The 13,501-nt window shown below is 43.1% G+C and overlaps 2 protein-coding genes across 2 annotated transcripts in view; both read left to right on the top strand.

The window, feature by feature from the left end:
* Nucleotides 1-13,501, top strand: part of LOC125392825 (beta-1,3-galactosyltransferase 5) — a 580,132-nt gene that overhangs the window by 99,940 nt on the left and 466,691 nt on the right. The gene's annotated exons all lie outside the window — the stretch shown is intronic.
* The window catches only part of LOC125392949 (beta-1,3-galactosyltransferase 5-like), a 37,659-nt gene continuing 36,399 nt past the window's right edge, over nucleotides 12,242-13,501 (top strand). Inside the window, 1 exon segment of the mRNA XM_087898727.1 lies at nucleotides 12,242-12,497. The gene's annotated coding sequence lies outside the window, so the exon portion shown is untranslated.

Genomic DNA, 13,501 nt, shown 5'->3' with positions numbered 1-13,501 from the left:
TGCTTCTCTGATCTTTCAGCTTTCAGTCACTAATATCTGACCCCAGGTTTTTATTAAATGAGACCAATTACGATTTTGTTACATGGTCCAGCATGTATTGTTTGTTCCTCTTTCACATGCCAGGCTGGGTCCTTTTCTCCCAGAGCAGTAGCTCTGGACAACTCTAGACAACTTTTCTTTCCATGGGACATTTGCCAGTTCAGAGATATTACTGGTGTGTGTGTGTGTGTGTGTGTGTGTGTGTGTGTGTGTGTATGTACATGCGCATGGTACTGGCAGGAGTAGATGGGTACCAAGGATATTGCTAAACACCTTACTACAACAAAGAATGGTTAGACCTGACAACAGTCACTACAACTGAGGTAGGGTGTCCTGCTTTGGGGTCACTGTGGCACCCGAAGAATGAATGCTTTGACTAACAGTCTCTTGTACTTGGCTCAGGAGATTGTTTGCATGTGGACTTCGTACACAGAAAGTGGTATAGTTTATATAGATCACAGATAACAGAATAACCCTCATGACAAACAGCACAACTCATAGCCTGGAATGGTATCAGAACATTAGAGTCTGAACTTTGATCAGGAGTCACCTACCATATTAACTGAAACCTGCAAGGCCCAAGTTTCAGCCTAGCTCATTTCCCACTGGGCTTCCCTGTGCCCAGAGCTGTAAACATATGAACCTTCCTCAGCTGATGTCTGCTCTTAGCTCATTATCTGTTGTGTTCCAGGGCCAGCCCAGACCATAAATTATTTCTCTGGACCAGAGAGGAGGCATGGGAATAATTGAGACAACTCACATGGCTTTATTGGGAGGGGGATTTTCAGTGATCCCTCATGAAATCCTGAGTTCACATCATGAAAATTCCTTGCATTTATTTTCCAAATAACCTTATCTACCAAAACATAAACTGAGGGGGAAATTCATTAGCATGCAGTTTCCTAGATAACCAGGTAAATGACTGTGGTCACATCCACATCTACCTATGTCAGCTCTGTCATATAGGCTGAATTACTCAGTTATTATCCTCCAGTAATTTGGAATCCTCCAAATTACAAAGAAAGGAGCAAAACAACATTAGCATATCCCGACCCTTTGTTAGAGAGGTGACCACCAGCTATGTGGCAGGAGCAAACTATGACTTGGGATTCTGGCCACCATTCAATATAAAAATATGGGCTTAAAATTTTCCATACAAAAAAATGGAGTCCCAGGCAGATATTTTCCCATTGTAGGACTGAGTCTAGCCAGCCCTTCTTCCTGCAATGCTCTCTCCTTATCCGGTCCCTGTGTCTCCATCATCCAGATCATTCACAACTCTGCCCAGGACAAGATTTTGGCCTTGCATTCTAGGCTGCACACATAGAAGGGAACCCCAGTTCTGTCATCCTCAGGTCAGAAAGAATCTTAGTAAAGTCCAATGTAGTGTAATGTGATAATTCCACCCACCATTTTGTAAGCAAAGCAAACACAGAAACAAAGAAATGAAACATTCCTGCCTCTGGTCACATGCCTCAATTGCTCAAGGTCCATGAACTAACTGTCAGAGCCAAGGTGACCTTGACTGAGAAACTATGAGATAGGTGGGGAGAGGGGCTGCTCTGAGGTCAGGGAGGGTCAGGATGGAGAGGTCAGGTATGGAGGGTAGTGGACACAGTCCTGCACTCTGTGGGTGGTCCAGCCTCTGGCTCCAGGAGGCTCTGTACAACCCGGTTCTGCTTGTGCATCAGGGTCTGATTACCCCAGGAAGCTGAGCTTCTGCTTGAAGCCCTGCAGAGAATAGAGTGGGAGTTTAATAACTGAGGGTTATTACAACAGTGCTGCCGCACTCAACTACTTTCCTCTCCCACAGAGACTGCAGTCTCCACAACTCACAGGTCCCCGCTCTCATATCTGAAAAGATTTCACGTTTTGTTGGCTGTGAACTCCAGTTGTCCTAAAATTTTGCCCCAGGTCCCTATCCCAGGAGCACGTTTATCTTTATGTAAAAGCAATAGCATGCTAACTGTAGGCAGACAAGGTCCTGCATTGTCTGAGACCACCAAAGACAGGATTTTAAGGGAAAAAAGTGAGACCTACTTGCTAGGGATGGGAGCTGTGCACTGGGCATCTTCAGAGCTTCCAAAAGATTTTCACTGTGTGATTCAGGTTAAGTACTGAGTTAGCGCAGTGTTCAATTGACAAAAATGCTGTGCAGTATTGTACACTAGGGCACATAAATAAATGGACACTTTTCAGGCCAGAGCAGGGCCTGGTGTCTTCTGCCATTCCAGCTAGCTTCTTTCCCTCTGTTCCATCAACACATTTGTAGTCTGCTTCCTCTTGGCTTGTGGCAGAGGGCATTACCCACCACCGACTCTAAATTTCCTGTGCCTCAATTTCTGCATCTGCAAAATGGGAAAATGAATCATACCTTCATCATTGCTCCAGTGCTTAGGATGCAGGTGCATTTCCTCATGATGTTCTTTAACCTTGCAGAAATGTTTCCTATGAGAATCCTTTCTCTCTCTCTCTCTCTCTCTCTCTCTCTCTCTCTCTCTCTCTCTCTCTCTCAGTGAGGGAGCATCATGGTCTTGGAGACTGCTGAGGTTTGTGAACTTGGGACCCCAAAATTTGGATTGCACTTGAGTAATTTCAAAGTTGTCTTTGAGACTGTCCCCATGGAAAGGCCAGAGCACAAACCCAGTATGTCTCTGCAGAGGATCTGCGCAATTGCTGGTGCCAGGGAAGATGCTCTGGCCAGCACACTCGGGAAGGGGGACCTCACAGACAGGCTGCTTGTCAGCAGAGCAGCTAGCAGGTCTGTGGTCCTGGGGCCCAGGCAATGACTGACCTGAGCTGTGTGCCATGGGAGTCGAGTGCGTCTCTTCTCACCACTGCACACCTATCACAGCCCTTGAGCGCATTGCCCTGCTCTCCTCCCACCTGCAAATGCCTGCCCAGTCAGCGACCGCCCTGGTCTGGATAGCACCTGTGAGCCTCCTGAGACCTGGCACTACCCCTGCCTCAGCTCCAGCCTGAAGAAAGTAGGGAAATGCCAGGATCGCTGTGTGAGGGGACCGCAGGGCAGGCTGGCATCCATGTGGTCCTTCTTCCTGTAAAATTAAGGCAGGGATGTCACGGAGCTTGTGCGAGCCTGGGTTCACTGACAGAGTCTTGTATACACATGCAGAAGGAAGCTGTGTTTCTGGGTGGGTAACAACACACACACACATACATGAGGGCTACACACCATATGGACACAGCGCATGATTCAAAAGAACAGCCCGAGCTAGAGCAAATAACATCAATCAAACCAAATTCTAAAACCAACTCGGAAGCATCCTGCCGCAGCAGCTCCTGCAGTGTGTGGGCCCAGGGCTGAGAACAAGAAAGGAAAAAAATTATCTTCTCAGAAAGGGGCTGACTTCCTGGGGGCGGTTCTCTTGGTCATTTTTAAATTCTGGGAGGGCCTTGGGCTTGGTAATCAGTATTTTCTTTGGGGGAGGTTGAGTGGGTAGGGGAAAGCTGTGATATGATGATGATGATGATGATGATGATGGTGTGCACCCATCAAGAGAAAACAGAGAAAATACAGCATTTGTGCCCCCTCATCTCGTTTCAGTTCTCAGGTTTCTAATTTATGGGACAGAGACAACTTTCAAATAGTGGGAACTGAGTCAGAAGATAGCTGCTATAGATTTCTTTTTCACTTTTCTATTTGTTCAACCAATTTATAAAAAAACCTTTTTTTTGTTCCTATGTGTATATAGCATCACCTCCTGTGTTTGTTTCTCCTTCATTTGCTATTTCTGTCCTGGGTCAAAGGAATGGCAGACTAAATACGTTTTAATGAGGTGGGGTCTGGGGAAAGGTCTTACTCCTGTCAATGCTGGGGTGCCCACTGGTTGCTCTTGTCCATTTTCTGAATGTAGGGAATTCCTAGTTGCATGGCTGGATTCTATACACACAATGCCCATTCTTTTCTTCCTTTCTCTTTTGCCTTTTATCTTTCTTCCTTCTTTCATTTTCTTTCTTGTTTCCTCCTCCTCCTCTTCCTCTCTTCCTCTTGCTCCTTCTCCTTTGTCTCCTACTCTTTCCTCCCGATCCCTCTCCTACTCCTCCTCCTCTTCTTCCTCCTCCTCTTCTTCCCCCTTCTCCTCTTCCTCCTACTACTACTCCTCCTTCTTCTTCTTGTTTCAGGGTTTCTCTGTGTAGCCCTGGCTATGGCTGTCCTGGAAATTAACCATAGACCAGGCTGGCTTCAAACTCAAAGAGATCAGCCTGCATCTTCCATTTCTCAAGTGCTGGGATTAAATGTGTGTACTACCACCACCATTGCCACCACCACTCAGCTTACCCATTCCTGTATAATGAAGGTTTTTCATTAAATTATGGCTGTGGGCAAGGAATATAGCTTAGTGGCAGAGATTTCCCTGACATGTGGGAGGCCCTACCTCAACCTTCAGAACTGAAACCAACAAGAAAAACAAACCTGTCTGTTTATCTGCCTGTCAATCATCCATCTCTTGTGTATGCTCCACCTATCTGACCCATCTTTTTCAGTGTTTTTGCTCTAAAAAAATAGTTTGAGTAATATGCAAATTACTTCAAAGAGTCTTCAAAGAGATGTTTGTCTTAAGCAGTGATTATGCATGGGTCTGTTCTTTGTTACCTCCAGTTTTGTTGTCTCTTTCTCAATCTCAAATGCAAATTAAAAAGAAAGTATATAGATGTTAGTTTAGTTCATTTGAGTCATAACATCTGTTAGTTCCCTTATTTTTCTGTTAATTTTCTGTCTGACAGACCTGTCCAGTGGAATGGCAAAGATCTTCACCAACCCCACATCAGACAGAGGGCTGATCTCCAAAATACATAAAGAACTCAAGAAATTGGGTTCAAAAGAACAAATAATCCAATAAAAATATGGAGTACAGACTAAAACAGAGAACTCTCAACAGAGGAATCTAAAATGATTGAAAAACACTTAAAGAAATATTCAACATCCTTAGTCATCAGAGAAATGCAAATCAAAACAACTCTGAGATTCCATCTCACACCTGTAAGAATGGCCAAGATCAAAAACACTGATGACAACTTATGCTAGAGAGGATGCAGGGAAAGGGGAACACTTTTGTATTGCTGGTGGGAATGCAAGCTGGTCCAAACCCTTTGGAAGTCAGTGTGGTTATTTCTCAGAAAATTAGGAAACAACTTTTCTCAAGACCCAGTAATAGAACTTTTGTGTATATATCCAAAGGATGCTCAATCATGCCTAAAGGTCATTTGCTCAACTATGTTCATAGCAGCTTTGTTTGTCATAGTTCGAACATGGAAACAACCTAAATGCCCCTCAATCAAAGAATGGATAAGGAAAATGTAGTACATTTACCCAGTGGAGTACTACACAGCAGAAAAAAATAATGACTTCTTGAATTTTGGAGGAAAATGGATGGAGCTTGAAAACATTATTTTGAGTGAGGTAACCCAGAAAGAGAAATATAATTGTCACATGTACTCACTCACAGGTGGTTTTTAAATATAAAGCAAAGAAAACCAGTCTACAAACCACAGTCCCAGAAAACTTAGACAACAATGAGAACACTAAGAGAGACTTACATAGATTGAATCTACATGGAAAGTAGAAAAAGACAAGATCTCCTGAGTAAATTGGGAGCAATGGGACTTGGGGGAGTGTTGAGTGGGAGAGGGGAGAGGCAGGAAGGGGAGCAGAGAAAAATGTAGAGCTCAATAAAATAAAAAAAAATGGATAGACCTAAACAGAGAACTCTCAACAGAGGAATCTAAAATGACTAAAAGACACTTAAGTAAATGCTCAGCATCATTAGCCATCAGAGAAATGCAAATCAAAACAACTCTGAGATTCCATCTTACACCTGTAAGAATGGCCCAGATTCCCTGAGCTAATGGCAGCTCGCCAACTGTAGCCGGACTGGAAAAGAGCAAGCCCAGGACCAAACTCTTCCCTCTGCATGTGGTTGACACTTGCATGCTTGGGGTAGATTGAGGGGCCACAGGCAGTGGCACTGGGATTATCTTTACTGCAAGTACTGGCTTTTTGGGATCCTATTCTCTTTGGATGTATACCTTGCTCAGTCTAGATGAAGTAAAGAGGGCCTTTGACTTTCCATAAAGCAAAGTGCCTTACCTTCTCTTAGAATTAGAGGTGAGGTGGTATGGGAGGTGTGTGGAGGGAATGGAAGGAGGAGAGGGAGTGGGTATTTGGATTGATATTTTTTTAAAAAAAATAAATAAGTAAACCCAAAATAAACGGTTAAAAAAATGAATGGCCCAGATAAAACTCACTGATGACAACTAATGCTGGAGATTATGTGCAGTAAAGGGAACACTCCTCCAGTGCTGGTGGAAGTGAAAACTGGTACAGCCCCTCTGAATATCAGTATGGCAATTTCTCATACTAGTAGGAAACAACCTTCCTCAAGACCCAGCAATGCTACTTTTGGGTGTATATGCAAAGGATGCTCAGTAGAAAAAAAATTACATCTTGAAATTTGTGGGCAAATGGATAGATCTAGAAAACATCATATTGAGTGAGGTAACCCAGACCAAGAAATACGTATATCATATGTACTCACTCATAAGTGGCTTTTAGATATAAAGCAAAGAAAAACCAGCCTACAATTCACAATCCCAGAGAACCTAGACAACAATGAGGACCGTAAGGGAGACATACATGGATATAATCTACATGGGAAATAGAAAAATACAAGATCTTCAGAGTAAATTGGGAGCATGGGACCATGGGAGAGGGTAGAAGGTGAGGGGAGAGGAAGGAAGGAGAGCAGAGAAAAATATATAGCTCAATAAAAAGAATAAAAATTTTAAAAATTGAAGATTCTAAACAAAACAAAATAAAAAGAGTTTCTCAATAGATATACTTAATGACCAAAGTTGAAACTGGCTTTGTATTATCTTGCTCTCTCTCAGGAAACATAATGTAAATTATTTGTTAAATATTGAGAAGTCTTCAAAAAAATAAAAACAATCTTTTGCTGTGGGAGTATCTTCCGCTGCTTCAGCCAATAGTCTCTGAAGCACGAGCCTACGGTGCTGTGGGAGCGCCTTCCGCTCCGTCAACCAATAGCTAAAATACCAGCCCACTGGGGTGTGGTATATTTCTCTTTTAAAAAGAGCCACAGAGCTCAGTTCGGGCCTCTAGGTTCCAGCGCTTGGTCCCGGCTCCTGCTCCTGGCTCCTGCTCCAGCGACTAGGCTCCCTTCCTGATGGTTTATGGTCTTGTCAGACCACCATGGATTAAAGTTAGAATTCAAGAACAGTGATACCCCCAGGAAGCCAACAAATTCATGGAAGTTGAACAGTCAACTACTGAATCACCCCTGGGTCAAGGAAGAAATAAAGAAAGAAATTAAAGTCTTCCTTGAATTTAATGAAAATAAAGACACAACATATTCAAACCTATAGGACACTATGAAAGCAGTGCTAAGAGGAAAGTTCATAGCACTAAGCACCCAATTAAAGAAAACGGAGAAAGCACACATTGGAGACTTAACAGCACACTTGAAAGCTCTCGAAAAAAAAGAAGCTGATTCACCCAGGAGGAGTAGAAGACTGGAAATAATCAAACTGAGGGCTGAAATCAACAAAATAGAAATACAGAAAACAATCCAAAGAATCAATGAATCAAAAAGCTGGTTCTTGGAGAAAATCAACAAGATCGACAAACCCCTATCCAAATTAATCAAACGGCAGAGAGAGAACATGCAAATTAATAAGATCAGAAATGAAAAGGGGAACATAACCACAGACACAGAGGAAATTCAGAGAATCATTAGATCTTACTACGAAAATTTATATGCCACAAAGTTGGAAAATGTAAAAGAAATGGACTTTTTTTAGATAAGTACCATATACCAAAGTTGAACCAAGAACAGGTGAACAATCTAAATAGACCTGTCAGTCGTGAAGAATTAGAAGCTATTATTAAAAATCTCCCTACCAAAAAAAGCCCAGGACCAGATGGTTTCAATGCAGAATTCTACCAGAACTTCCAGGAAGAGCTAATACCTATACTCCTTAATGTATTCCACAATATAGAAACAGAAGAGTCACTGCCAAACTCTTTTTATGAAGCTACAGTTACCATGATACCAAAACCACACAAAGACACAACCAGGAAAGAGAATTACAGACCAATATCACTGATGAACATTGACGCAAAAATACTCAATAAAATACTGGCAAACCGAATCCAAGAACACATTAGAAAAATCATCCATTATGATCAAGTGGGCTTCATCCCAGAGATGCAGGGCTGGTTCAACATACGCAAATCTATCAATGTAATCCATCATATAAATAAACTGAAAGAAAAAAACCATATGATCATTTCATTGGATGCTGAAAAAGCATTTGACGAAATTCAACACCCATTTATGATAAAGGTGTTGGAGAGACTGGGGATACAAGGATCATACCTAAATATAATAAAAGCAATATACAGCAAGCCAACAGCTAACATCAAATTGAATGGAGAGAAACTCAAAGCCTTTCCACTAAAATCAGGAACACGACAAGGCTGTCCACTCTCACCATTCCTCTTCAATATAGTGCTTGAAGTTCTAGCAATAGCAATAAGACAACATAAGGGGATCAAGGGGATTCGAATTGGAAAAGATGAAGTTAAACTTTCGTTATTTGTAGACGATATGATAGTGTACATCAGCGACCCCAAAAACTCTACCAAAGAACTCCTACAGTTGATAAACACCTTTAGTAATGTGGCAGGATACAAGATCAACTCCAAAAAATCGGTAGTCCTCCTATACACAAAGGATAAAGAAGCAGAGAGGGAAATCAGAGAAACATCACCTTTCATGATAGCCACAAATAGCATAAAATATCTTGGGGTAACTCTAACCAAGGAAGTGAAAGACCTATTTGACAAGAACTTTAAGTCTTTGAAGAAAGACATTGAGGAGGATACCAGAAAATGGAAAGACCTTCCCTGCTCTTGGATTGGGAGAATCAACATAGTAAAAATGGCAATTCTACCAAAAGCAATCTGTAGATTCAATGCAATCCCCATCAAAATCCCATCAAACTTCTTTACAGACCTTGAGAGAACAATAATCAAGTTTATATGGCAAAACAAAAAACCCAGGATAGCCAAAACAATCTTATACAATAAAGGAACCTCTGGAGGCATTACCATCCCTGACTTCAAACTGTATTACAGAGCAACAGTATTGAAAACAGCTTGGTATTGGCATAACAACAGAGAAGTCGACCTATGGAATCGAATAGAAGACCCGGGTATTAACCCACAAACTTATGAACACCTGATTTTTGACAAGGGAGCTAAAGCTATACAATGGAAGAAAGATAGCATCTTTAACAAATGGTGCTGGCATAACTGGATGTCAACCTGTAGAAGAATGAAAATAGATCCATATCTATCACCATGCACAAAACTCAGGTCCAAATGGATTAAAGACATCAACATTAATCCGACCACTTTGAACCTGATAGAAGAGAAAGTGGGAAGTAGTCTACAAGATATAGGCACAGGAGACCACTTCCTAAGCAGAACCCCAGGAGCGCAGACAATAAAAGAAACAATAAATAAATGGGACCTACTGAAACTGAGAAGCTTCTGTAAAGCAAAGGACACTCTCAGTAAGACAAAAAGGCTACTTTCTGACTGGGAAAAGATCTTCACAAGCCCTGCAACAGATAAAGGTCTGATCTCCAAAATATACAAAGAACTCAAGAAACTAGACACCTAAACTCTAATTAACCCAATTAAAAAACGGGGTACTGAACAAAACAGAGAATTCACAACAGATGAACTTCGAAGGTCTAAAAAGCACTTAAGGTCATGCTCAACCTCCTTAGCGATCAGGGAAATGCAAATCAAAACCATTTTGAGATACCATCTTACACCTGTCAGAATAGCTAAAGTTAAAAACACCAATGATAACCTATGCTGGAGAGGATGTGGAATGAGGGGAACACTCATCCATTGTTGGTGGGAATGCAAACTTGTGCAGCCACTTTGGAAATCAGTGTGGCGGTTTCTCAGGAAACTGGGAGTCAACCTCCCTCAGGACCCAGCAATTCCTCTCTTGGGAATATACCCTAGAGATGCCCAAACATACTACAAAAGCGTTTGTTCAACTATGTTCATAGCAGCACTATTTGTAATAGCCAGAACCTGGAAACAGCCTAGGTGCCCCTCAATAGAAGAATGGTTAAAAAAGGTGTGGAACATATACACATTAGAGTTTTACTCAGCGGTAAAAAACAATGACATATTGAATTTTGCATGCAAATGGATGGAAATAGAAAACGCTTTACTGAGTGAGGTAAGCCAGACCCAAAAAGAGGAACATGATATGTATTCACTCATAAGTGGATTCTAACCATAATTAAAGGTCTTTGAGCCTATTATTCGTGATCCTAGAGAAGCTAAATAAGAAGATGAACCTGATGAAGATTATTTAGCTATCTGCCAGGAGGTAGGAAATAGACAAGAGTCCCAGGGAACCTCGGGTGCATGGGAGGGGGGTGGGAGGGTTGTCGGAAAGGGAGAGGGTTAGAGAGAAGGGAGTAGGGGAGGATTGAGGAAAGATCGGGGGACTGGGATGGGGGGGGAGGGAGGAAGGATGGATATGGGATCAGGCAAGTATCTACCTCAACTAAGGGAATCATTTTAGTATTTACAAGAGACTTGATTATAAAGGGGATCCCCGGTCCAAGGAGAGATCCCCAGATGGTTCTCTGGACAGAGGAGAGGGTGCCTGAACCGGCCTTGGCCCACAACCATACTGATGAATATTTTGCATGTCACCATAGAACCCTCATCTGGCGATGGATGGAGACGGAGGCGGAGAACCACGTTGGAACACTGGACCTAGATCCCTAGGTCCAAATAAGAGGCAGAAGGGAAGAGAACGTGAGCAAAGAAGGCAAGGGCAGAGGAAACCTTCATCCGACGTTGGATGGCGATACAGATGGAGACCCATATTGGAACACCGAACTGAGCACTCCACGGTCCAAATGAGGAACAGAAATATGAAGAAAATAAAAAAAAGTAATCAGGACTGCGAGGGATGTGAGCACCCACTGATACAAGGGAACTAATATAATGAGAGTTCACCAAGGCCTGTTGGACTGGGACTGAACGAGGACGTGATCCAACCAGATTCTCTGAATGTGACTGGCCCGGAGCCTTTCTGAAAAGCCATTGACAATGACACTGGGACTTGCTTCCTCTGCATATACTGGATTTTGGCGATCCAGTCTGTTTGGACTCTCACCTTCCCTGGACCTGGAGGGAGGGGGGAGGAACTTGAACTTCCCACAGGGCAGGAAACCCTGACTGCTCTAGGGGATGGAGAGGGAGGAGGAGAGGGAGTGGGGGAAGTGGGAGGGTGTTGGGAGGAGGGGCTAAAATGGAAACTTTTATAATTTAATAAAAAAAAATAAATAACCCCTTAAAACATAACTGGTGTGGAATTGATTCTCTGTTAATCTTTTAAATAAAGAAAGTTTAATTTTGAGGGAAAAGCTCAGGGCGAGGCTGTTGGCATCAAGTTCCAGAAGTGATCTTGGGGAGAAGATACTTCTCCTTCCCCACCCCCAGTTTGACTCACACAGTTCTTCCTTTATGAACATTCCTCTCACCAGATGTTCCTTCTCTTGTGGGTTGTGGGCAGGTGCTCTGAATAAACAACGGGCTTCTCTGAGACTGGACTTTATGACATGAGGGCGGGTGTTCTGACATGCTGGGGAGTCTCCTTTCAGCTGGGCTCTCCCCCTTCTATTGCCACTTGGGGAGTGGTCAGGAAACGTTCAGTCAGTGCAGAGGATCCTAGGACTTCCAGAGGCGGTCTCTGCTCTCCTGAGTTTGACCTTGGCCTTGGACTCTGAGCTCAGGAACCTACCATCTGTCCTGTTTGCTCATTTAACTGGGCATCAGATCCTATTTCTCCTGGATTTTCTGGTCCTGAGAGTCACTCCTGGTTCCCGTGGCCTTGAATAGCTGCCTGGTATCTTCTGTCCCCAAGTGAGTTGAACGAACAGGATGTGATCCTTCCTTGAGCCTGAGAGCTAGAGTGTCCTTTTCCTGACTCTAAGTGTCAGCTACCCGGAACTCAATGTACAGTAATTGCCCCACCCTGGGTTGGGTAAGCTGAGATGTGTGTGTGTGTGTGTGTGTGTGTGTGTGTGTGTGTGTAGGTGATATATGTAGGGGTTGGGGTGCAATTGAGGGTGAGGAGGGTAGGGATGGAAGTTGGGGAGTGCCAGTACTAGTTGGCATTTCTCCTGATTCCTATTGCTTGTCTCTGCTCACCTCCCTGCTCTCGGGGAAGCACATGACTGTCAAGGGATCTTTCCACTTTTCTTGATTTCAGGTTTTGTGACTGGCCGCCCGTGGGTTTGGACAACACTTTCCTTTGCTTCTGGTAAGAGGGAATTATATGAACTCATATTTGAAGCTGCAAAGTGAAAAGGTGGGTAAGATGGATGATAGAGGTTTTGGTAAAGTTACATAATCTCCGTTTAAAACCAGGATCATGAGATTGAGTGTCCCTAGACTGAACTTTGAAATAACTGATGGCCAGCTGTCCTGCTAGTCTTATGGCATGCACATGTCAAAGCCTGGACTCTGGAAGCCACAGTCCTTGGCTGCTGGTATTAAGTTAGGTTGTATTTCCAACATCCGACTAAGGGAGAGTGGGGTGGTGATGTTCCAGACCAGATTTATGCAATCTAGATGCCACGTTGACATACCAGATAAACACAGGGTTTTCGTAATTTCAACATAGAGATGAAAACACACCATCCAATACTGAGAAAAATCTGAGCTTGTCACAGCCCTCATAGCTCAGGCTGAATGAGTGCACCTGGAAGAGTCCAGAGCAAGGACAGGAAGTAATAGACTGAACTGAGCTTTGAGAGCAGAGGGGAGTGGGGAGAGAAGAGCAAGAGAGGAAGAGAAGAGAAGGGAAGGGAAAGGAAAAGAAAAGAAGAAAAGAGAAGAGAGTAAAGCAGAGAAATCAAGAGGGGTACATGGATGAAATGGCAGGGTTATATAGGATGGAGAAGCTGGGGAAGGGAATCCCCTGACCTGGAGGGGTTTAGGGGGCAGGGTTAGAAGAGCTGAGAGAAGCCACAGGGACTGAGTGAGCTTAGAGACCAGCTTGTGCTTTGGAATGCTAATAGGCATCACAGAGAATCATTTGTTCCTATTTTCTTTTGGACCTGACAAAAATAACATGATAGTGAGTTGAAAACCAGGATCAAGGGCTCAGAAAGCTGTGTAATAATATTCACTTGGTAAAGATATCATCCATATTTTTTATATCTGATTTTGAACATCATCCCACATCCTCAGTAAGAGGTGGAAGTCATTTGGGAGCAAAAAAGCTAAAAATGTACTTGATCACTCCCTCATTCCCTTTGAACTTATGGACACAGAGGAACTCAGGCACATTAATTCAACCTTGTACCTCAG

This window comes from Myodes glareolus, chromosome 2 (genome assembly GCF_982192425.1).
Source record: "Myodes glareolus chromosome 2, mMyoGla1.1, whole genome shotgun sequence".
NCBI classification, from domain to species: Eukaryota; Metazoa; Chordata; class Mammalia; order Rodentia; family Cricetidae; genus Myodes; species Myodes glareolus.
The sequence above is the reverse complement of the archived record's forward strand: the minus strand, read 5'-3'. Positions and strand labels throughout refer to the sequence as shown.